This window comes from Mesoplodon bidens (assembly GCF_964165515.1).
Source record: "Mesoplodon bidens genome assembly, chromosome: 4".
Taxonomy (NCBI): domain Eukaryota; kingdom Metazoa; phylum Chordata; class Mammalia; order Artiodactyla; family Ziphiidae; genus Mesoplodon; species Mesoplodon bidens.
Genome location: NC_138160.1, coordinates 120,108,124 through 120,133,423, shown reverse-complemented (window position 1 = coordinate 120,133,423; position 25,300 = coordinate 120,108,124). Strand labels below are relative to the sequence as shown.

At 37.1% G+C, this 25,300-nt stretch overlaps 1 protein-coding gene across 8 annotated transcripts in view; it reads right to left on the bottom strand.

Annotated features, from left to right (window-relative positions):
* Positions 1 to 25,300, bottom strand: part of LOC308615791 (protocadherin alpha-C2) — a gene marked incomplete at its 5' end in the record, with an annotated part of 150,963 nt that overhangs the window by 44,484 nt on the left and 81,179 nt on the right. The window lies entirely within an intron of this gene.

The following is a 25,300-nucleotide window of genomic DNA, read 5'->3' as shown; positions in this document are numbered from 1 at the left end:
TGCTGTCATCTTTCGCGGAGCAAGCCTAAAACTAGCATCCTGCGATCCAACACTCAATTCTGCTCCTAGCCAAGTGGCTTTTACTTCCAGTGTGTGCCTTGGCAAATAACCAATATTTCAGGTTTTAATATTCTTTCTTTAAAAAAATTGGTTCCATGAAGCTGCAGGCTAAGCTCTTATTTGACCCCTTTTGATCACAGTGGGGAGGATCCTGTAAAATTTTAAAGAGATTCTTCCCTCAAGCTCTTCCTCATTTTACTTCAAATTTTTTTCATTTATCACCCAAGACATTTTCTTTCTTTCAAGAGTGATTTAAATTTTTTTCTTTAACGGATGACAATGTCTTCAGGAGCCTGCAAAACCATTACATCAAGAGAGTTACTCTTGATTTCCCAAGCCTGGCTGGAATTTGGACTCCATTAATGCTTTGCAGTGAAAAGTCTGCTGTTACTAAGCAAAATGTGGAAGGCTGGGATTTATCTCACAATAGCCAGCAATTTCAATGGCTGCAGCTCATCTTACATAAATATAAGGTTCCTTTACCCCTCCGGGTCTCTGTTCCCCTAAGACTCCCCCCTTGTATTGCTGCAGAGGCAACAAAAGGATAACCAATTGTCAGTGAACAAGAAGGCAGAAGGATCAGAGGAAGACTTTCTGTTCTCTGTCATTGCCTCTGTTTCTCTGTTTTGAACATCCACTGTTCCCAGGCCCTCCCATCTATTCCACAAGAGTTTAAAATTCATTGTCCCACTTGTACAAAAGCACTCACTAAAATGTTCTTTCTCTTCTCTTCTCTCAGCATCCTCTCACCCCTAGATCTTCTGCTGTCATTTTCTAGCTATGAACTGGAACAAAACTAGGAGACCTGACATTTGGCATGCTTCCCTCCTTCAGGGCATAGTTGAAGGGGCCAAGGCACCCAGGTTTCAAAGGCTTGGACTAGTACATCTCTTCCTCCCCCCTACCAAGTACAGCAGCTGACAACTCTACAGCCTAACCCATTTTATTCCAGAGAAGTTCCCAGCTTCCTCCTATCCCTGCTGCTTCTTATTTGTCCTCTTTGTTCCCTCAGGAGTGCAAAGTGGGAAGCAATTTCCATCACATTCTATTCCTGTTTCTGTTCTTAGGCCTCTGGCTTCTCCCTCTCTGTCTGCTTCCTCCCAAAATGTCCCTACAGTAACTCTGTCTCTGCTGTGGTAATTTGATCTCAGAAAGCCTTTAACTCTCAAGTGCATGAAATGTAGGCCTGGCCTATGTCTTCACCCATTACTTATTTCTGAAAATAAATGGCTTATAGGTGGAATCAAGTTATAAGTTGTCAGGAAGAGTGACCTTTTCTTCCCTCATCTCCTCCCAGGCTTTCACAGTCGCTGCCACCTCTGCCCACAGCTCTGAAACCTGGTCACTAGGAATTGACCATGCGTGGACCTGTGCCCCTGAAAAGATCACAGGCACTTAAAGAAGAGATTAAAATGACAGAGGCTTGGTAATGTTTTTAATGGAAGCCCCCAAGTGTCAAATCTCAGGAGAAAAATCAGGGCTCCTCTTTTAGCAATCTTGTCATCTTCCAGCAAGGACATCTGCCAGGTTGTCCATTTTGATGTGTCAGGATCATAAGCTTCAACTTGTACTTACTCCCTCAATGGCTGAGAAGACAAACATAGCACCAACACAAATCAGCTACCTCTTCAAAGACGTACTAAAGAGATGGCAAACTCTGTATTTGGCAGTACAGTGATTTAGTTGCTCATACTATTGTACATGTCTCATGCCAACCTTACTAGTTGGTGGAATAGGATTGCTTAGATTGCTGGCAAGTGCTCTGTCTACAAATATTAATACTAATGCCTCAACCACACCACTATGCATTCCTTCCTTTCCTTGGACCTTCAAGAACCCACTATTGAAAAGCAGAATAGCGCAGATTTTGAAGTCAGTCACACCCCTGCCAATGACTAACCGTGTGGCCTTGGTCATGTTACTTAACCTAAGCTTCAGTTTACTCATTTTAATTGGGGAAGACAATTTTAAGTAAACTCATAGAATCATTAAGATTACATGAGATGATGTATATAAAACAATCTGAGGGAGATTAAGAGGTATAAACTTCCACTTACAAAATAAATAAGTCACAGGTATGAAATGTACACTATGGGGAATACAGTCAATAATAATGTGATATCTTTGTATGGTGACAAACGCTAACTAGACTTACCATGGTGATCCTTTTGTAACACATAGAAATATTGAATCACTATGTTGTGTACCAGAAATTAACATAGTGCTGTAGGTCAATTATACTTCACAAACAAACACACAGAAAAAGAAATCACACAACACTGTAAATCAACTATACTCCAATAAAATTTTTTTAAAAAAATAAGGTCTGTGGTTACCAGAGGTGGGGGGGTAGGAGGGGGGAGTTTAGATGAAGGTAATCAAAAGGTACAAACTGCAAGTTATAAGATAAATAAGTACTAGGGATATAATGTACAACATGATAAATATAATTAACACTGCTGTATGCTATACATGAAAGCTGTTAAGAGAATAAATCCTAAGAGTTCTCATCCTGAGGAAAAAATTTTTCTTTTATTTTCTATCTATATGAAATAATGGATGTTCATTAAACTTATTGTGGTAATCATTTCATGATGTATGTAACTTAAATCATCATGCTGTACACCTTAAAATTATACAATGCTGTATGTCAATTATATCTCAATAAAACTGGAAAGAAGAAAAACCAATCTACATAGTAATTGACAAGTACGTTATTGTTATTATTAAAATGCAACAATTTATTATCATCAGTAACCTTAGTTGACAGTCTATATATAGCATGGCCCTTTAAGGTATCAGACAGAGATAAGCACCTGTAACTATGCCAGACAGGAAGTCAGTGATGATGGGGAAGATGAGTGTGCACCAAAGTTAAGCTTACCCAATTATCTCTAGAGCTTAGCCTATATTTTGAAAACAAAAACCAGTCCCTTTCTATATCAGCAAAGGAAACAGACTTCTGTCATGAGAATTCCTTCAAGGGATTTGCTCCCTCACAAGAGATTCACCTTTTTAGGATATGTGAAAATACTTTGGCAACAGAGTACAGAAGTGTTCCCAAAAATGCTGTAATGTCTAGCGCCCAGTATAGAGCTTGGCACAGAGATACTTAATTAATGTTTCTTGAACAGAACTAAATTTACAACTTTACCTGTGCAATTCTCTCAAATAGAAATAGCTTCATCTTTTCTCTCCCCCTTTTAAATGTTCTCTATATTTCAATGTCCATCTTAAAACCTACCTAATCCATGAAACATTGTCTACTCTAAACATAGTCTTTTATTTTTCTCTTTCATAGTCTACATCTCTCTCAATGCTAACATTCAGAATTCTGAATGTGTCATTCTTTAATTCATCCAAATGCTTTAATATTATTTCCTTACCTTAATTATACACAACCTACAAGCAGAAGCCATGTCGTATATGTCTGTGTATTTCTTCACAGTGTAGGAAAACTTACAGACTCTCAATAAATAAGTGATGACTGTTTCATTTTCTTCAGATCCTTTTTTAGCAGATTCAAGAAGTGCTGCTACTTCTCCCTTTTTTCCCCAGGTCTAATGGTGAGAAGACTCAAGAGACTGCAATGATTTTATTTCCTTTAAATTTTGAAATTCAAAATATTTCAAACCTGGAGAACTGAATCCTACTAATGAAGTTGCTGGATGCTAAGAAAGGTTCTGCTCAAAAGTATTATCACTCTTTCTACTTTATATTATAATTAAAAATTGTAAAATAAAGGTATTCCTTGCTCATAACTAACGTGGAAAGTGACATGATACGAGAAATGCCACAAAAAGACATGATTTTGTTTGCCCCCATGTTAGACGAGAACTTTGAAATAGTATCCTTAATTGTACCTGTAAAATGCATCTATCACAAGGTCATTGGACACAGGAGCAAAACCAATCAACACAACCCAATTAAGCCTCTAAGAAAAATACTGGTATGGGACTTCCCTGGTGGTCCAGTGGTTAAGACTCCCAGTGCAGGGAGCCCAGGTTCTATCCCTGGTCAGGATAGAAAATGGGCTGACCATTATGGGAGTATCTGCCAAATAGGGAAGGTTCTAATTTTCAATTTTAAGTTGTATATTTATGTTGTTCCACAAACTGAGCACATGATATATAATTTAAAAACAGAAACAAATGAACATCCCAATGTTTAGTGTGGTCCAAAATAGTTTTAAAATTCCATCTTGTTATAAACGAACTGCACTTCTGATCTTTATGCATCTTCAGAAGGAAAATGCTTACCAACATGATTACAGCGTTCATCACAGGTACAGCATCCAATGGTTGGAGAGATAAAAAAGATTTTTCAAATAACATTATGGCTGAATTTTTTCCACAGTCCCTTCCCTCCAGAGGGAGTGCATTAACTTTTAGGGAAAGATCCTCTAAGCTTTTATTGATAGTTCTGAGAAATTAATATACTGTTGATTTTTGACTGAGGCATCTGAAAATTGCTTAGAATAAACAAAGGAACTCAAACTATCTTTGGACAAGTACTAGTAAAAACAGAGAATACATTAAAGGCTTGGGGCAGATTGTGTAATATAAGAGATAAAATCAAACTATTCAATTATTTGAGGGCTTTGCTTCCCTATCAGTATTTTCAATTGAGATGGCCTACCAAGAATCACAGAATATTAAAGGTTGAGAGAGATTTAGAAAGTATCTCACCCAAATTCTTTATTTTTCATTGAACAAAATGTTTAAGTAGAACTTGAACCTCAAGGTCAGTGAGGAGATAGGAAGCATAAAAGTGCTATAAATAAGCCAAGTGACAAATGATCTTCCAGAGTACTAGAAGAACTTACAGATGTGACTAGAGTACCAAATTTCCTATTTCTAAAAAAGTGCCATTGAGTTTGATATAAATTCCTTCAAAACTCTATTGTTACTAAAGTAACTGTATATGAGCACCTAAAGGCATTCAATACTAGGGACTACTTTGGCTTAACTGAAAACTGGTAACATCAAACCTACCACATAGACTTTAAAAAATTTCACATGGGCATTTTAGATTTTCAGTTGCTAGACTCATTGATAAGGGAAATGCTACAGGCATAGTCAATTTGGAATTCGTGGAGACATTAAACAAAGTCCCCCCAATATATCCTTACAGACAAAAGGAAGAAAGAAAGGCTGCAAGACAGTATGATTAGATGATTTCATAATTGTTTGGATAACAGTGACAAAAAGTGTTTATTAATGGAATGCTTCAGCCTGGAAGGAAAATTCCTGTAGGTGACTGCTGAGATTCACCATTGGTCTTATCCCTTATTCGATATTTTATCAATGACTCAAAGTGAGGAAGCATCAAGTGTCCAGGCCAATCCAGCAACAAGTTGAGCTCTCTAGAATGAGAATATCAACTGCCTAGGGTAAACCATGACTCTAATTCAATAAAATTAGTATCAGTATTCTATCTGAGACTCAATACATGCCAGAAATTGGTAAGTTTGTATTTAATTTCTGGCTTCCAGTATTGCCATTAAAACCTGTTCCAAGTTTCCATTCATCACTCAAGGCCTTTTATTTTAATAGAAAAACTTGTTTGGCTCTGTTTCTCCTCTGAAGTTCTTGGGATTTTAGCCATAGAATAAAATAAGATGGTAATTTGGCACTAAAAAATATCCTTGTTCCCAAGTGGGTTTTAGCCACAGCATTTATCGATCTGTATACTGTTTTTTTCTATTTCAAAAAATGTAGATATTGTTGAGGTACCTCAAATTGGAACTGTTTTCCAGGATATGACCTAAGCTCAGTCTAAAGGAAAGCCATGGTATCTCCTTTCTATACCCATTGTGTTTGTTGCTTGGAGAAAACAAACAAACTTATACCTCCACCTAAAAAGGGTGAATTCTCAAAAGTATCTGTTCATATATTCAGAGTATCAAGTAACTGTTGGCTTTTTGGGTCCTCCTTGCCATGCTGATGCCTTAGCACTACTGTTTACATGTTATGTCTATACATATTAACTCATTTAATGCTCACAAGAGCACAATCCCTAGTCAGGTTGGTACTGATGAAGAAACTGGATCCCAAAAAGGTGAAGGAATTAAAAGAATCTTCAGGAAGCTCTTGTCCATGCCCTTGTTTCTTGAGATAGTAATATTACATCTGACCACTACACATGCACTTCTAATTAAGAATCATGTTACTGGCCTCCAGCAATTAATTTCCAAGTATTTTATATGAGATCCTATCCAATTGTTTTGTTTGTTTGTTTGTTTGTTTTTGTTTTTTTTGCAGTACACAGGCCTCTCACTGCTGTGGCCTCTCCCATTGCAGAGCACAGGCTCCGGACACGCAGGCTCAGTGGCCATGGCTCATGGACCCAGCCGCTCCTCAGCATGTGGGATCTTCCCGGACAACCCATGTCCCCTGCATAGGCAGGCGGACTCTCAACCACTGCGCCACCAGGGAAGCCCTCCAATTGTTTTTATAACTACAAGCTTTTTGTCTTTTAGAGACTTCAATTGGAATATATATATATATATATATATATATATATATATATATATATACACACACACACATACATACATATATATGTATTTGGACTATATATATATTTTTTAAATTGCTGGCCTTAGCAAAAGTGTTATACAAAATAGATTTGTATTTCATATCCCAGCCTCTTCCTTCAGTACCATCTTCCCACCTATGATATTCTGCCTAAGTAATGGGGTTTTACAAATGAATTTTTTTTTTTAGCTGCACCGCATGGCTTGCAGGATCCCACCTACAATATTTTGCCTAAGTAATGGGGTTTTACAAATGAATTGGCTTGTGGGATCTTAGTTCTCCCACCAGGGATTGAACCCGGGCCCCCTGCATTGGATGCACAGAGTCCTACCCACCGGACTGCCAGGGAATTCCCAGACTTTTCTAATATAAATCTCATTAGTGTATTCCTTGTGACGGGTTTTGTTACATAAATCCTTCAGCAGTTATGTGTACATTATAAGGTGGGTAAAATATAAATTCTCTAAATTAGCCAAGTTAAGATGTACTATGTATTCTGTGATATTAAAAGATCCTTTAAGGCATTTTGATGAGAAATTAATGTTATCTAAAACCTTTATCAAAGTTAGAAGCCTTTTATTAAAATTAGAAAAGACTTATAGATTCTTCAATTTTTTGGTATCCTCAGAACTTTTTACACGTATCTTTTAGGTAGTAAGATCTAGGATTAAATTTCACTAGCAATAATAGATGCAACTCCACTTCAGGTTTTTAATCCCATTGTATGCTTAGGTCATGCACCTACTTAGGGTCCTCTTACAATAATCCTGCTTGATGTAAAACCAGACTCCAAGATCTGGCTCTACTGTTTATTATGTGTCATTGGGAAAGTTTTTTTTTTTTCCTCTAAATCTCAGCTTAGTAAAATAAAGAAAAATAGTACTTACTACCAACAGTTTCTGCTAGACATTTATTCAGATAAAGCATGTAAATTTTTCATTTTATAAATTCTCAATGATTATTAGCCAGAAAAAAGAGGGGTGCAGCATAGGGATAGAAGTCTCATAAAATTATCCAAATAACCTGAGGAGAAAGGAGGGGTGAGTCAAAAGACAGCAAAAGCCCAAGTTTCTGCATTCTTTTTTTGCGTACTCTACTTGACTGACAGAATTGAGAAGAAAAATCTAGTTCTATTTATAGTAATGGTTCTATTTATACAGCATCTCTGAACTAAGGGTCTCAAAGATCATTTAACTTATACATCTACAACTTGAAGTTGCTTGATGCCAACTTCAGCTTTTCAGCCCTGAATAGGAAAAAATATATATGTATGTGTGTGTGTGTTTGTGTGTGTGTATACACACAAACACACACACACATACATATATATACACAAAACTCCCCAGTCAATCAACACTTTAACGTGAGACTTTTCTTTATCTAAATCTATTGGGGAATTTTCCAATAAACCCAGTGAACCAAAGACAATGGGGTGGTAACTTTAATGAAGATATAAAACTGAAGCATAGAATGGTTTGATAATTTACTAGAAATACAGAGTTGATTTCAAGCAGAACTGGGGAAAAAAATCTCACTTTCTCTCTTTCCAACTCAATGTTACATCTATTACAACAGAGTTATCACCCTAAGATATTCAATATCCTTCATAATTAAAATTTCATCATAGCCTCCCATGATTGGTTTTCTGCTGTACTCTCTAACTAGACTAGTATTCCTCTGATCCAATTATCATAAGCTCATTTAAACTGTATATGAAAGATTTATCGGTTCATAAATCAATGAATACATAGGATATATTGGACAGATATGCCTCCTATGATATGTAGATTTAGTGTTCCTTAAGCTAGCAGGAGTTGAAGAATAAATAGGATTTTCAAGTTACAAAAACTCATTCTTTCCAAGTGTCAACAATGATGTGTTAAGAAAGTAGCAGCAACCCTAAAAATGTCAGACTGTGAGTTTCCTGAGTACAAGGATGAATATTGCATCCTTGGATGAAAAATTTAGCTATAATTCTGAGAACTAGGTAATTTTAGTTTAGGGGTAGGCACAGAAAATTAAATCATCATGGATTATTCCCTATTCTTATTCTCTCCCCAACATATTTTGAAAAGAATCATGGAGGGATTCAATGGTGTTACAATAGATAACCAAATTAAATTATCAAATTTAGTTCTCATTAAAGAATTTGTATATGCATCAAGGTTACTGAGTCAACATTAAAAGTGAATGGAGGGACTTCCCTGGTGGCACAGTGGTTAAGAATCCACCTGTCAATGCAGGGGACACAGGTTCAAGCCCTAGTCCGGGAAGATCCCACATGCCACAGATCAACTAAGCCCGGGCACCACAACTACTGAGCCCGTGAGCCACAACTACTGAGCCCATGAGTCACAACAACTGAAGCCTGCGGGCTTGGAACCTGTGCTCCACAACAAGAGAAGCCCACAATGAGAAGCCCCCAGACCTCAACAAAGAGTAGCCCCCGCTGACTGCAACTAGAGAAAGCCCACGTGCAGCAACGAAGACCCAATGCAGACAAAAATAAATAAATAAATAAGTGAATGGAGGTTTATTTTCTCTTGATGACAATGATAGAGACGCTATTCAACAATAAATTCCTAAAAAATTCCTAGAGCTCTGAAAAAACAACATCTACAAATTCACTTAGGTGGTTGTGTAAATTTACGTGTATAACTTCGAGAGGAAAAACGTTATTTGATATCACAGTAGGACATAGACATATTTGCATACTTGGTTAAAGTGAGCTGTAAAAAAAATAAGTTTAATGCCTTTATGTGATTTCCATTAGTTATCTTAAAATAGAATGCATCTTGGAACTCTTTCAAATTGCATATTAAGAAATTCACAGAATGACACTGACTTCAATATATATTTTCTTGAGAATTTTGTTTCTGCTTTCTTTATATCTTCACACTTTCGAGTCCAAGACTGAGGTTCTAAGCTTGGGGAACTTAAAAAAGTTAATAAATTAAAAAAAAAATTGAATGGAAGGACTTCCCCGGTGGTGCAGTGGTTAAGAATCCACCTGCCAATGCAGGGGACACAGGTTCTATCCCTGGTCTGGGAAGCTCCCACATGCCGCAGAGCAACTAAGCCTGTGCACCACAACTGCTGAGCCTGTGCTCTAGAGGCCACAAGCCACAAATCTTGAGCCTGCGTGCCACAACTACTGAAGCCCACGTGCCCTACAGCCCACATGCCACAACTACTGAGACCACGCACCACAACTACTGAAGCCCGCGTACTCTAGGGCCTGCGTGCCACAACTACTGAAGCCCGTGCACCTAGAGCCCATGCTCCACAAGAGAAGCCACCGCAATGAGAAGCCTGCACTCGCCACAACTAGAGAAAGCCTGCACACAGCAACAAAGACCCGATGAAGCCAAAAAAAAAAAAATTATAAAATGATGAAAACTTTTAAAAAATGTATGCCTGGGGACTTCCCTGTGGCCCAGTGGTTAAGAATCCACCTTCCAATGCAGGGGATGCGGGTTCGATCCCTGGTCGGGGAACTAAGATCCCACATGCTGAGGGGCAACTAAGCCTGAGTGCCACAACTACTGAGCTCACGTGCTCTGGAGCCCACATGCTCTGGAGACTGTGCACCACAACGAAAGTTCCCACATGCTGCAATGAAGATCCTGCGTGCCTCAGCTAACCCGCCGCAGCCAAATAAGTTAAATAAATAAATAAGTAAATAAATAAATAAAAATATGCATGGAACATGTTTTTTTAAAAGAGCTGTAAACACATATAATTGTGACTGTACTTAGGTTTTGGGATTACAGATGATTTCTTTTCCTAAAACATCTACAATGATGATGTGGTACTATTAATGGAAAAATTATTTTAAAATCTTTTTTCAACCTTACTGGCTACCTATTTCCTCATGATAAAATCTAAACTTCTAAGCATCGCATTGAAGGATCTTATCTGATTCTAACTTACCTTTCTAGCCTCAACTTCTTCCTTGCTTACACATGTACAGTATACTCTGGCCAAAGCAAACTATTTTCAGCTTCTCTTATGCTTTCTCATTCCTCCAGGCCTTTATGGTTTTTGCTCTGCCTGAAATACTCATTCTCCACTCTACCTCCTTGCTTCCCAAATGCTCCATTAATGTTCTGCTATAGAGATATCTTACATGGGAAGATTTCCCTGCCTATCCCCACCCTCCATCAAACACCATACTGAGTTAGTTGCTTTTCCTCTGGGCTACTATATATTTTACCTGAAGCAATTCTTTAAAAAGTGTAAGTAAATTGTGGTAAGTTAGAGAGGTATATTCTAATCCATACAGCAACAAATAAAAACATATTTGTTTCACTGTAGCTCTAATTTATTTGTATTATATTTGACAGTTTACCTGTTTATTGTTGAGATATCTTTCACTGTTATGGATTATATCTTATCTGTCTCCACATTTTGAGTGTCTCATGCTCAAAAAAGCATGTCAAATGGAGTGACTAGAAGAAATATAGAAATTGTTGTATGTCAAGTAAAGCCACAAATACTACCTCTAATAAAGTTTGATTATCTGAATGTTTTGTGTTTTCTTTTTTTATTGAAATCTAGTTGATTTACAATGTCATGTTAGTGTCAGGTATACAGCACAGTGATTCAGTTACATACATATACACACACATATATACGTATATATGTATATATATATGTATATATATGTGTATATATATATATGTATTCTTTTTCAGATTCTTTTACCTCATAAGTTATTGTCTGAATGTTTTAAGTGAAAGCATGTGCTCTCTTCGTTCAGTTACTAAGTATTTCATAGTAGAATTAATGTATGAATTACTTTCTTTCCAAAATTAATAATAAAATATTTAAATCCCCCTATGAAGCATTTCAATACTACTTAGATGCTAGTCTGCTGGTGATAAAACTGTATAATAGGGAATCTCAGCTAATGGCAGACTAAATTATTCAGAGCAGCCATCTTACTAAAAGCAAGTAAATATTCTGGATAAAATATTAAAACAATTATCTTAAAAGCACTGAAAACCAGATAAGTTAATGAGGAACTGCTAAGACAAATTCTGGAGGAAACTTAAATCCAAAGAGGTGAGCAGAATTTTGAACTTGCTTTTCGTTCTGAAAGCATCTGCCAACACAAACTTGGACATAAATTCAGATAATTTGTGGGATGAGAAAGACATAAATTAAGGACCAGAATGTACATAAACTAAGGATTCTTATAGGATCTCCAAACTACAGTAATCTGGAACCCCAAGGACTATATTCTCCAGGTAATGGTGTAACAAACCTACCCACTCTCCAGCCCAGAGAACTGCTGGGGAGTTTGACTTGGAGCCAACCAGAACAGAAGGAAAACAGGAAAGGAAAAAAAATCTTATAAAGTTGTGGTTGGATACTGGATATCCCACAGATTTTCAGCTGGGTATACATAGAGTCTAAGTCTCCAAAGACCCTCAAGTCTTGAACTTAGATTAAAGCAGTTTACAACTAGTAGTTTTCAGACACTGGCAGGTGTAAATAAAAATCTATCCTGAATGCACTTTCATTCAAGATCTCAGGATATCCTGACAAATATTATTTTCAGGGTAATGACCATCACAAGTCAGGAGAAATCTGGCACACATGGAAATATGGAGCTGTGATCAAAAACCAGCTGAAGGGCTTCCCTGGTGGCACAGTGGTTGAGGGTCCGCCTGCCGATGCAGGGGACACGGGTTCATGCCCCAGTCCGGGAGGATCCCACATGCCGCAGGGTGGCTGGGCCCGTGAGCCATGGCAGCTGAGCCTGCGCATCCGGAGCCTGTGCTCCACAACAGGAGAGGCCACAACAGTGAGAGTCCCGCTTACCGCAAAAAAAAAAAAAAAAAAAATAGCTGAAGCAGCACACAGCAGAAACATACTTTCAGACTGCAGACTCTAGAAATATCAAAGATTTAATATATTTAAAGAGATAAAAAGCAAGCTTGAAAATATTTTCAGAGAAGAAAAAATAAATTTAAAATGTCCCAGCAGATTTGAATAATAAATAGAATTTTTAAATGAAAAATATAATAACTAAAAAAAAACCTCAAGGGAAACTTCTAGTAGCATATTAGACACAAAATGAAGACAAAATTAGTAAAACTAGGGCTTCCCTGGTGGCGCAGTGGTTGGGGGTCCGCCTGCCGATGCGGGGGACGTGGGTTCGTGCCCCGGTCCGGGAGGATCCCACATGCCATGGAGCGTCTGGGCCCGTGAGCCATGGCCACTGAGCCTGCACGTCTAGAGCCTGTGCTCCGCAACGGGAGAGGCCACAATGGTGAGAGGCCCGCGTACCGCAAAAAAAAAAAAAAAAAAAAAAAAAAAAAAAAATTAGTAAAACTGAAATAAAACTAGTAAGAAATAACTCATAAAACAGCACAATGAGACAACAGTGGAACCCCAAAGACAGCTGATAACTCTAATGTATCAAAATGAAATAAATGCCAACCTAGAATTCTATAGCCAAGGAAAAATATCAAGAATGACATTATAGGCAAACAAAAACTAAAATAGTTCATCACCAGCAAAAATAGAGATAAAGAGAGTTATTTCATAATGTTAAAAGTTTCAATTAACAGGAAAATATTACAAATTTAAATTTGGTTAAATATCTAAATAAAATTAAAAGCCTCAAGATATATGAAGTAAAATATTGACAGAAGTCCAAGAAGAAATAAACAATTCAACATTTATAGTGGGACGCTTTAACATAACTTTTCAGTCACATAAAATAAGCAAATAAAAAGAATAAAAAGAATATAGAATATTTAAACAACACAATTAGCAAAAGACTTAACAAACATATATAGAGCACTCCTACAGGCAATTTCAGAATATTACCCTTTCATGAACATAGACATTCATGAACATTTACAAAAATTGAGGGGCTTCCCTGGTGGCGCAGTGGTTGAGAATCTGCCTGCTAATGCAGGGGACATGGGTTCGAGCCCTGGTCTGGGAGGATCCCACATGCCGCGGACCAACTAGGCCCATGAGCCACAACTACTGAGCCTGCACGTCTGGAGCCTGTGCTCTGCAACAAGAGAGGCTGTGATAGTGAGAGGCCCATGCACCGCGATGAAGAGTGGCCCCCGCTTGCCACAACTAGAGAAAGCCCTTGCACAGAAATGAAGACCCAACACAGCAAAAATTAATTAATTAATTAATAAACTCCTACCCCCAACATCTTAAAAAAAAAAATTGACCATTCACACCCTGAAATCCTATACTAGAATCAATGATATGCAGCTATATAAACAACATGGATGAATCTCACAAATAATCATGTTTAGCCAAAGATAGTAAAACAAAAGCATACATACTATATAATTCCATATATATAAAGTATAAAAACAGCAAAACAAATCAAGATTGTTAGAAGTCAGAATAGTGGTTACCCTCGGGCGGATTGTGATTGGAGTTTCTGGAGTGCTGACAATGTTCTGTGTCTAGATTTGTGTGCTAGTTACATAGATGCGTTCAGTTTGTGTACATTTATCCAGCTGTACATTTATGATGTGTGCACTTTTCAATACGTATATTATACTTCAATAAACAAAAAGTGTTCCAAAAAATGACTATATGATGGGCTTCAAAGCAAATTTCAACAAATATGAAAAAATTAAAATCACACTGGATATGATTTGATGACAGTGGGATGTAACAAGAAATCTATAACTAAAAGATTATAGAATATAATCTTTATATATATAATATATATACATATAATCTTTATATAATATACTATGTTTAATTTTCATAAATGCACCATGTACTCACATGCATTTTAAAGGTTTTAAAGAGTTTCATTCTGCAGTTGTTGAGTGATTTTATACACACACATGTACAAGTTTGTTATCCCCCTTATTCAAATTCTCTGTAACCTCATTGATTTTCTTTTGTCTCCTTATTCTGTTCCTGAACAAAGTATGTTAAAATTTCCCATTCTGGTATGGATTTCTCTACTTCTCCTTGGAGTTTACCCATTTTTGCTTAAGGTACTTAAAGATTATGTTATTAATTAGTGGATTGACCCTTGCTTGTATTATTATGTAATGTCCCTATTTATATCTATATGGCTTCTTGCCTTAGGGTCCACTATAAGTGATATGTGTATAGCTAGCTATACAGTTTTCCTTTTCAAAACTGTTTACATGGTATGTCTCTTTCCATCCTTTTACTTCCAACTTTTCTTTATCCTTTTTATAATGGTGTGTCTCTAATAGGTGACATATGGGTGTTTAATTTCTAACCAGTCTGACCATCTTTGTTAATTGGAATGTTTAGTCTGTTTACATTTAATGTAACTAGTGATATACCTGGATTTTAATCACCTACTTGTATTTATTTACCTTATCTAATTTGCCTTTTCTCCCTCTTTCTTGCCTTCTTTTAGACTAATTAAGTATATTTTTATCTTATTTTCTCCCCACTATTAACTTATTGGTTACTTTTTTTTTTACTATCTTAAGTGGATTATCTTAGAAGATAATCTTTCAGCCCTGACTTATTAAAGTCTAATATAATTTTTTACTTCCAGGACAATGCAATGGGCTCAGAACCTTTTAATTCCATTTACCTCTCTCCATATTTTTGTTATTGTCCTCATATACTTCAGTTCTTTTTATATTTTAAATTCTACTATGCATTATTTTTGTTTATTCAGTAAGTATTTACTTTCTCTGCTGCTTCCTTCTCTTCCTTCCTTCCTTCCTTCCTATATTTCTATGCTTCTACTTGGGAATATTTTCCATATAACTAAAGAAATTGCTCACTATTTCCTTCATGCAAATCTGATTAAGATGCATTTCCTCAATTTTGTTTTGTTTGAAAATATTTTTATTTACTTCTTTTGTTTGTTTATTGGTTTTTGTTTGTTTTATTTGGGATTTTGCTTCCCCGACCAAGGATCAAACCCACGTCCCCTGCAGTGGAAGCTCGGAGTCTTAACCACTGGACCATCAGGGAAGTCCCTATTTACTTCTTTTTCTGAAGGATATTTTTTCTGGGTATAAAATTCTAGGTTATCAGATTTTTTTAAAAAGCCCTTGAAGATGTCATTTCATTGTTTTCTGGCTTCCATTTTTTTCTTGAGATCTCAGTTGTCAGTCTTCCTATTGCTCATTTAAAGGTAATATGTTTTTTATTTTTTATTTTCTGGCATTCAAAAGATGGCTCACTGAAAAAACTAATAAAATCAATAAATCTACAGCAAAACTTAACAAAAAAAGAGAAATAAAAAACATCAAACTAGGAATACAAAAAGAAACATCATTTGGTTCAACATTAAAATAATATGAAGAAATATTATGAACAATTTTAAGCCTATACATTATAAATTTATATCTGTGCATTTGACTAAATGCACAAATTTATTGGAAAACACAATGAAGCAAATTGTTACAACTAGAAACAGAAGATCTGTATAGTTCCATACCTATAAGAGATATTGATTTATAATTAAAAACGTTTTCATGAAGAGAACTCTAGTCCAATAAGGCTTCATTTTGAATTCTTCTAAATGTTTATAGGAGGAAAAAAAAACTGACTTATATACACAAACTTTCTAAAGAATTGAAAAAAGGTAACACATCAATTTACTATATGAGGTCAGCATGGTCATGATACCAAACCCTGACAAAAACATTATAAAAATGGAAAATTTCTATCATAAATCCAGATTTTTAAAATTCTAAGCAAAATGTTAGGAAACTAAATCTAGTGATATTAAGAAAAGATAATACATTGACACTAGATTTATTCTAAAAATGGAAGATTGGTTTATTACTATTAAATAGACTGACATAATTCATGGTTTGAATACAATAAAAGGATGAAAATCATAGATCACCTCAATAAACAGAAAAATATGTGATAAATTTAACATCCATTGATTTTTTTTTTTTTTTTTTTTTGCGGTACGTGGGCCTCTCACTGTTGTGGCCTCTCCCGTTGAGGAGCACAGGCTCCGGATGCGCAGGCTCAGCGGCCATGGCTCACGGGCCCAGCCACTCCGTGGCATGTGGGGTCCTCCCGGACTGGGGCACGAACCCGTGTCTCCTGCATTGGCAGGGGGACTCTCAACCACTGCGCCATCAGGGAAGCCCCCATTGATTATTTATTTATTTTTTTTTACATTTTATTTTTTTATTTTTTATTTTTTTTATTAGTTTCTGCTTTATAACAAAGTGAATCAGTCATACATATACATCTGTTCCCACATCCCTTCCCTCATGCATCTCTCTCCCTCCCACCCTCCCCATCCCACCCCTCCAGGCGGTCACAGAGCACCGAGCTGATCTCCCTGTGCTCTGCGGCTGCTTCCCACTATCTATCTACCTTACGTTTGGTAGTGTATATATGTCCATGCCTCTCTTTCGCTTTGTCACAGCTTACCCTTCCCCCTCCCCATATCCTCAAGTCCATTCTCAAGTAGGTCTGTGTCTTTATTCCCGTTTTACCCCTAGGTTCTTCATGACATTTTTTTTTAATTCCGTATATATGTGTTAGCATACGGTATTTGTCTTTCTCTTTCTGACTTACTTCACTCTGTATGACAGACTCTAGGTCCATCCACCTCATTACAGATAGCTCAGTTTCGTTTCTTTTTATGGCTGAGTAATATTCCATTGTATATATGTGCCACATCTTCTTTATCCATTCATCCGATGATGGACACTTAGGTTGTTTCCAGCTCCGGGCTATTGTGAATAGAGCTGCAATGAACATTTTGGTACATGTCTCTTTTTGAATTATGGTTTTCTCAGGGTATATGCCTAGTAGTGGGATTGCTGGGTCATATGGTAGTTCTAAAAATATGGAACGCTTCACGAATTTGCGTGTCATCCTTGCGCAGGGGCCATGCTTATCTTCTCTGTATCGTTCCAATTTTAGTATATGTGCTGCCGAAGCGAGCACTGATTATTTTTTTTTTAATGAAGGTGAAAAGAGACAACATCTTAGTATGTTGGAATGGGAAGGAAACTTCCTTAGTCTAAAAATATCTGAAAAAAAGTCAAACAATGTATTTTACATTAAATATTAAAAACTTTCTGAGATCAGGAATAAAACAAGATTACCCATTATCATCACTTCAATTCAACAATGCCATAAAAAAGGAAAACTATATGGTTAGAAGTAAAAATAAATAAGTAAAACTAACATTATTTGGAGATTGCATGATAATATATATATAGAAAATATAAAATAATATAAAATGTGAGATTTTAAAATAAATTTAGCAAGGACACTGAATACAAAATTTATATAAAAATATTTTTATATTTATATACTTGCAACAAAAACTATAAAATAAAAAAATTTAAATAGCATTTAAAATAGCATCAAAATATCAAATATCTAATGAAAGTCGTGCAAAGACCTTAAGTGAAGGGGTAGAAAAAGGTATTCCATGTAAATGGAAACAAAAAGAAAGCTGGAGGGCTTCCCTAGTGGCACAGTGGTTGAGAGTCCACCTGCCGATGCAGGGGACGCGGGTCTGTGCCCCAGTCCAGGAGGATCCCACATGCCACGGAGCGGCTGGGCCCGTGAGCCATGGCCACTGAGCCTGCGCATCCGGAGCCTGTGCTCTGCAATAGGAGAGGCCACAACAGTGAGAGGCCCGCATACCGCAAAAAAAAAAAAAAAAAGAAAGAAAGAAAGAAAGCTGGAGTAGCCATACTTATATCAGACAAAATACACTTTAACACAAAGAGTATAATAAGACACAAAGAAGGAACTTACATTATAATAAAGGGATCAATCCAACAAGAAGATGTAACAACTGTAAATATATTGCGTTGGCCAAAAAGGTCATTCAGGTTTTTCTGTAAGATCTTATGGAAAAACCCAAATGACCTTTTTGACCAACCCAATATATGCACCCAACATAGGAGCACCTAAATACATAAAGCAAATATTAACAGATGTAATGAAAGAAATTAACAGTAACACAATAATAGAAAAGGACTTTAACATGCCACTTACATTAGTGAATAGATCACCCAGACAGAAAATCAATAAGGAAATGCTGGCCTTAAATGATACATTAGGCCAGATGAACTTAATAGATATATAGTCCATTCCATGCAAAAGCAGCAGAAATCACATTCTTTTCAAGTACACATGGAGCATTCTCCAGGATAGATCACATGCTAGGCCACAAAACAAGTCCCAGTAAATTTTAGAAGAATGAAATCACATCAAGCATCTTTTCCAGTCACAACACTATAAGACTAGAAATCAACTATAAGGAAAACACTGCAAAAAACACCCAAAAACACAAACATGTGGAGGCTAAACAATATGCTAAACAACCAATGGGTCACTGAAAAAGTCAAAGAGAAAATCGAAAAATACCTGGAGATAAAAAAACAGAAACACAATGATCCCAAATCTATGGGACACAGCAAAAGCATTTCTAAAAGGGAAGATTACAGCAATACAAGCCTACCTTAGGAAATAAGAAAAATCTTAAACAATCTAACTTTTACACCTAAAGTAACTAGAAAAAGAATAACAAACAAAACTCAAAGTTAGCAGAAGGAAAGAAATCATAAAGACCAGAGAAGAAATTTATGAAATAGAGACTAAAAAAAAATAGAAAACATCAATGAAACTAAAAGCTGGTTCTTTGAAAAGATAAACAAAATTGATAAACCTTTAGCCAGACTCATGAAGAAAAAAAGAGGATGCAAATAAATAAAATCAGAAATGAAAAGAAGTGACAACTGACACCACAGAAATACAAATATCATAAGAGATTACTATGAACAATTATATGCAAATAAGATGGACAACCTAGAAGAAATGAATAAAGCAAAAATAAACAAATGGGGCCACATCAAATTAAAACAGTTTTGCACAGCAAAGGAATCTATCAACAAAATGAAAACGCCACCTACTGATTGGGACAAGATATTTGCAAATGATATATCCAATAAGCAGTTAATATACAAAATATACAAAGAACTCATATAACTCAACATCTAAAAAACAAACAACCTGATTAAAAAATGGGCAGAGGATCTGAATAGACATTTTTTCAAAGAAGACATACAGATGGCCAACAGTTACATGCAAAGATGCTCAACATCACTAATCATCAGGGAAATACAAATCAAAACCACATTGAGACATCACCTCACACCTGTCAGAATGGCTATTATCAAAAAGACAACAAATAAGAAAGAAGTGTTGGTGACAATGTGGAGAAAAGGGAACACTCATGCATTGTTTAAAGGAATGTAAATCAGTGCAGCCACTACGGAAAACAGTATCATGTTTCCTCAAAAGATTAGAAATAGAACTACCATACAATCCAGCAATTCCACTTTTGGCTATTTTTCCAAAGAAAATGAAAACACTAGTTTGAAAAGATATATGAACCACTATGTTCACTGCAGCATTAATCACTATTAATAGCCAAGATACAGAAGCAACCTAAGTGCCCAGCAACAGTGCCCAGTTGAAATGAATACTACTCAGCCATAGAAAAGAATGAAATCTTGCCATTTGTGACAACCTGGATGGACCTTGAGGTTATTATGCTAAGTGAAATAAGTCAGACAACCACAAATACTGTAAGATTCCACTTATATGTGGAATCTAAAAACAAAACAAATGAATAAACAAAACAGAAACAGAGTCATAGGTACAGAGAACAAACAGGTGGTTGGCAGAAGGGAAGGAGTTGGAGGATGAGTGAACTAGGTAAGGAAAATTAAGAGGTGCAAACTTCCAGTTACAGAATAAATGAGTCACAGGTATAAAATGTACAGTGTGGAAAGTACAGGAAATAATAATGTAATATCTTTGTATGGTGACAAATGGTAACTAGACTTATTATGGTGATCATTTCATAATGTACAGAAATATCAAGTCTCTATGTTGTGCACCAGAACTAACATAGTGCTGTAGGTCAATTATACTTCAAAAACAAACAAACAGGGCTTCCCTGGTGGTGCAGTGGTTGAGAGTCCGCCTGCCAATGCAGGGGACACGGGTTTGTGACCCGGTCCAGGAAGATCCCACATGCTGTGGAGCAGCTGGGCCCGTGAGCCATGGACGCTGAGCCTGTGCGTCCAGAGCCTGTACTCCGCAACGGGAGAGAACACAACAGTGAGAGGCCCACGTACCGCAAAAAAAAAAAAAAAACCTCATAGAAAAAGAGATCAGATTTGTGGTTACCAAAGGAGGGGGTGGGGGAGAGGGAGAATTGGATAAAGGTGGTTCAAAAATATGTAATTTTAAAAAGCAAGCGCTGAGGAACCAAGATGGTGGCATAGAAGGACATGCTCTCACTCCCTCTTGTGAGAACACCAGAATCACAACTAGCTGCTGGACAATCATCAACAGGAAGACACTGGAACTCACCAAAAAAGATACCCCACATCCAAAGACAAAGGAGAAGCCACGATGAGATGGTAGGACAGGCGCAATCACAGTAAAATCAAATCCCATAACTGCTGGGTAGGTGACTCACAGACTGGAAAACACTTAAACCACAGAAGTCCACCCACGGGAGTGAAGGTTCTGGGCCCCACGTCAGGCTTCCCAACCTGGGAGTCCAGCAACGCAAGGAGGAATTCCTAGCAAATCAGACTTTGAAGGCTAGTGGGATTTGATTGCAGGACTTCGACAGGACTGGGGGAAACAGAGACTCCACTCTTGGAGGGCACACAGAAAGTAGTGCGCACATCGGGACCCAGGGGAAGAAGCAGTGACCCCAGGGGAGACTGAACCAGACCTGCCTGCTAGTGTTGGAGGGTCTCCTACAGAGGCAGTGGGTGGCTGTGGCTCACCATGGGGACAAGGACACTGGCAGCAGAAGTTCTGGTAAGTACTCCTTGGCGTGAGCCCTCCCAGAGTCTGTCATTAGCCCCACCAAAGAGCCCAGGTAGTCTCCAGTGTTGGGTTGCCTCATTCCAAACAACCAACAGGGAGGGAACCCAGCCCCACCTATCAGCAGTCAAGCAGATTAAAGTTTTACTGAGCTCTGCCCACCAGAGCAACAGTCAGCTCTACCCACCACCAGTCCCTCCCATCAGGAAACTTGCACAAGCCTCTTAGATAGCCTCATCCACCACAAGGCAGATAGCAGAAGCAAGAAGAACTACAACCCTGCAGCCTGTGGAACAAAAGCAACATTCACAGAAAGAGAGACAAGATGAAAAGGCAGAGGGCTATGTACCAGATGAAGGAACAAGATAAACCCCCAGAAAAACAACTAAATGAAGTGGAGATAGGCAACCTTCCAGAAAAATAATTCAGAATAATGATAGTGAAGATGTTCCAGGACCTCGGAAAAAGAATGGAGGCAAAGATCGAGAAGAAGCAAGAAATGTTTAACAAAGACCTACAAGAATTAAAGAACAAGCAAACAGAGATGAACAAAACAATAACTGAAATGAAAACTACACTAGAAGGAATCAATAGCAGAATAACTGAGGGAGAAGAACGGATAAGTGACCTGGAAGACAGAATGGGAGAATTCACTGCTGAGGAAGAGAATAAAGAAAAAAGAATGAAAAGAAATGAAGACACCCTAAGAGACCTCTGGGACAACATTATACGCAACAAGATTTGCATTATAGGGGTCCCCGAAGGAGAAGAAAGAGAGAGAGAGGACCAGAGAAAATATTCGAAGAGATTATAGTCGAAAACTTCCTTAACATGGGAAAGGAAATAGCCACCCAAGTCCAGGAAGCTGAGCGAGTCCCATACAGGATAAACCTAAGAACAAACATGCCGAGACACATAGTAATTAAATTGGCAAAAATTAAAGACAAAGAAAAATTATTGAAACCAGCAAGGGAAAAACGACAAATAACATACAAGGGAACTCCCAAAAGGTTAACAGCTGATTTCTCAGCAGAAACTCTACGAGCCAGAAGGGAGTGGCATGATATACTTAAAGTGATGAAAGGGAAGAACCTACAACCAAGATTACTCTACCCCGCAAGGATCTCATTCAGATTCGATGGAGAAATCAAAAGCTTTACAGACAAGCAAAAGCTAAGAGAATTCAGCACCACCAAACCAGCTCTACAACAAATGCTAAAGGAACTTCTATAAGTGGGAAACACAAGGGAAGAAAAGGACCTACAAAAACAAACCCATAACAATTAAGAAAATGGTCATAGGAACATACATATTGATAATTACCTTAAAGGTGAATGGATTAAATGCTCCAACCAAAAGACACAGACTTGCTAAATGGATACAAAAACAAGACCCATATATATGCTGTCTACAAGAGACCCACTTCAGACCTAGGGACACATACAGACTGAAAGTGAAGGGATGGAAAAAGATATTCCATGCAAATGGAAATCAAAAGAAAGCTGGAGTAGCAATTCTCATATCAGACAAAATGGACATTAAAATAAAGACTATTACAAGAGACAAAGAAGAACACTACATGATGATCAAGGGATCAATCCAAGAATAAGATATAACAATTATAAATATATATGCACGCAACATTGGCGCACCTCAATACATAAGGCAACTGCTAACAGTCATAAAAGAGGAAATCGACAGTAACGCAATAATAGTGGGGGACTTTAACACCTCACTTACACCAAAGGACAGATCATCCAAACAGAAAATAAATAAGGAAACAGAAGCTTTAAATGACACAACAGACCAGATAGATTTAATTGATATTTATAGGACATTCCATCCAAAAACAGCAGATTACACTTTTTTCTCAAGTGCGTAAGGAACATTCTCCAGGACAGATCACACCTTGGGTCACAAATCAAGCCTCAGTAAATTTAAGAAAATTGAAATCATATCAAGCATCTTTTCTGACCATGCTATGAGATTAGAAATCAATTACAGGGGGAAAAAAACTTAAAAAACACAAACACATGGAGGCTAAACAATACGTTACTAAATAACCAAGAGATCACTGAAGAAATCAAAGAGGAAATCGAAAAATACCTAGAGACAAATGACAATGAAAACACAACGATCCAAAACCTATGGGATGCAGCAAAAGCAGTTCTAACAGGGCAGTTTATAGCTATACATCCTACCTCAAGAAATAAGAAAAATCTCAAATAAACAATCTAACATTACACCTAAAGGAACTAGAGAAAGAAGAACAAGCAAAACCCAAAGTTAGCAGAAGGAAAGAAATCATAAAGATCAGAGCAGAAATTAATAAAATAGAAACAAAGAAAACAATAGCAAAGATCAATAAAACTAAAAGGTGGTTCTTTGGGAAGATAAACAAAATTGACAACCCATTAGCTAGACTCATCAAGAAAAAGAGGGAGGGGACTCAAATCAATAAAATTAGAAATGAAGAGGGAGAAGTACAACAGACATCGCAGAAATACAAAGCATCCTAAGAGACTACTACAAGCAACTCTATGCCAATAAAATGGACAACCTGGAAGAAATGGACAAGTTCTTAGAGAGGTATAACCTTCCAAGACTGAACCAGGAAGAAATAGAAAATATGAACAGACCAATCACAAGTAATGAAATTGAAACTGTGATTAAAAATCTTCCAACATGGCGCAGTGGTTGAGAGTCTGCCTGCCAATGCAGGGGATACAGGTTCGTGCCCCAGTTTGGGAAGATCCCACATGCCGCGGAGCAGCTAGACCCATGAGCCATGGCCACTGAGCCTGTGTGTCCGGAGCCTGTTGCTCCGCAATGGGAGAGGCCACAACAGTGAGAGGCCCATGTACTTCAAAAAAAAAAAACAAAACAAAATCTTCCAACAAACAAATGTCCCAGGACCAGATGGCTTCACAGGTGAATTCTATCAAACATTTAGAGAAGAGCTAACACCCATCCTTCTCAAACTCTTCCAAAAAATTGCAGAGGAAGGAACACTCCCAAACTCATTCTATGAGGCCACCATCACCCTGATAGCAAAACCAAAGATACTACAAAAAAAGAAAATTACAGACCAATATCACTGATGAATATAGATGCAAAAATCCTCAACAAAATACTAGCAAACAGAATCCAAAACACATTAAAAGGATCATACACCATGATCAAGTGGGATTTATTCCAGGGATGTAAAGATTTTTCATAATATGCAAATCAATCAATGTGATACACCATATTAACAAATTGAAGAAGAAAAACCATATGATCATCTCAATAGATGCAGAAAAAGCTTTTGACAAAATTCAACACCCATTTATGATAAAAACCCTCCAGTAAGTGGGCATAGAGGGAACTTACCTCAACATAATAAAGGCCATATATGACAAACCCACAGCAAACATCATTCTCAATGGTGAAAAACTGAAAACATTTCCTCTAAGATCAGGAACAAGACAAGGCTGTCCACTCTCACTACTATTATTCAACATAGTTTTGGAAGGCCTAGCCATGGCAATCAGAGAAGAAAAACAAATAAAAGGAACACAAATTGGAAAAGAGGAAGTAAAACTGTCACTGTTTGCAGATGACATGATACTATATATAGAGAATCCTAAAGATGCCACCAGAAAACTACTAGAGCTAATCAATGAATTTGGTAAAGTTGCAGGATACAAAATTAATGTACAGAAATCTCTGGCATTCCTATACACTAATGATGAAAAATCTAAAAGAGAAATTAAGGAAACACTCCCATTTACCACTGCAAAAAAATGAATAAAATACCTACGAATAAACCTACCTAGGGAGACAAAAGACCTTTATGCAGAAAACTTAAGACACTG